General features: G+C 42.0%; 1 pseudogene; it reads left to right on the top strand.

Moving 5' to 3' along the window:
- Positions 1-263: 263 nt before the first annotated feature.
- Positions 264-1139, top strand: LOC101596067 (annotated as a pseudogene).
- The last annotated feature ends 503 nt before the right edge of the window (positions 1140-1642 follow it).

The following is a 1642-nucleotide window of genomic DNA, read 5'->3' as shown; positions in this document are numbered from 1 at the left end:
ACTTACGTGTTCCCTTTAATTCGTATGTATTCCTTTTGTTAGCCCGTCTTGTATTCAGTAGTCTTAGTGTGTTTGAAAGGTAGGATGGCTCTTTTTTTGCCCGTTCCCCCTTGCCCAGAGTACCACTGAAGCTGCACCAAGCTTTCTCCAAGCTAGGCTAACACTTCCACTGCCTTCCCCCTCCAGCCGCCCTCATGATCTCCCATAATGAGCTGTTCTCTCACATCTGCAAGATCTGGGAGATCACGGCTGGCTTGTGACTAGAAGTGGAAGGCAAGATGGTCAGTAGGAAAGAGGGTGACATTGATTACTTGGTCATCAGTGGAAATGTCTCCACTGAAGACCCAAAAGTAAAAACTACTGAAGCACAGTAGTCACTGGTGTTGATATTGTCATGAGCTACAGGAAACCAGCTTCACAAATGAAGCCTACAAGTAGTACATAAAAGATGATGTGAAATCACTCAGGGGGAAACATGAAGAATAGCAACCAGAAAGAGTAAATAAAGCCTTCTATCACAGGGGATATAGAGAAAATAAAGCATACCCTTGCTAATTTCAATAACTACCAGTTTTTTATTGGTGAAAATATGAATCCAGATGGAATGGTTCTTCTCCTGGCCTACTGCGAGGATGATGTAACTAATGGGTTGATAACCTTCCCTGAAAACTAGAGGGAACTAAAGATAAAAGGGCTATCCCTAAAGCTAGCAGGCAATAAAGAAATCACAGAGGCATGTGGTCTTTGACAGGCTACTCTGGATGGATAAACTTCCCTTAGCTCAGAAAGCCTTGAGGGAACAAAAAACATCTGGTGGGATATGCTCCCTGGACAACTTGGCAAAAAAACTTATTCTGAACAAGGACACAAATAACTAGTACAGTACGCTTTTCCTAGGATCCTCCTCCTTACAGACTTGCACCGTAGCCTGGCTTAGTGCTTCAGCCTTCATTCCACAGGAAGGTTGCTGCCCCTCTCTGTACCTCGCAAAAAACTGTACAGATCAAGTCTGATGTTCTCTTTTGCTTTTCTCTTACACTTTCCTTACAGTAACTCCTTTCATGATTTTCTTTAAGGCTGATTTAGAAATGGAAAAAAAAAATGTTGACAAATCAGCAATAATTTGGATCTTTCACTAGTTATCATTGCTGGCTGCTGCTTATCATCCATACAATACCAGGACTAGAAGAATGGGACTGATGTCATCTTGACCTTTTATTTTGACTGACTTATTTGGAATGGAGATTTGTTTTTAAAGGAAAAAAAAAAAAAACATGGCATGTAGGTTGCCTAAAAATAAAGTGCATTTAAACTAAAAAAAGATAATAATAATAAAATAGAGATAGGATGCTACCTGGAAATTAGTTGCATTTAGCTCCACTAACATATGTGGATATAAATGTCTAAGACAGATGCTGAAAATACAGTAAATAAAAATCCTACTTATGGGGCTGGAGAGATGGCTTAGCGGTTAAGCACTTGCCTGTGAAGCCTAAGGACCCCTGTTCGAGGCTCGGTTCCCCAGGTCCCACGTTAGCCAGATGCACAAGGGGGCGCATGCGTCTGGAGTTCGTTTGCAGAGGCTGGAAGCCCTGGCGCGCCCATTCTCTCTCTCCCTCTATCTGTCTTTCTCTCTGTGTCT

The sequence above is a fragment of the Jaculus jaculus genome, chromosome 7 (assembly GCF_020740685.1).
Source record: "Jaculus jaculus isolate mJacJac1 chromosome 7, mJacJac1.mat.Y.cur, whole genome shotgun sequence".
In the NCBI taxonomy this organism is placed as follows: Eukaryota; Metazoa; Chordata; class Mammalia; order Rodentia; family Dipodidae; genus Jaculus; species Jaculus jaculus.
The sequence above is the reverse complement of the archived record's forward strand: the minus strand, read 5'-3'. Positions and strand labels throughout refer to the sequence as shown.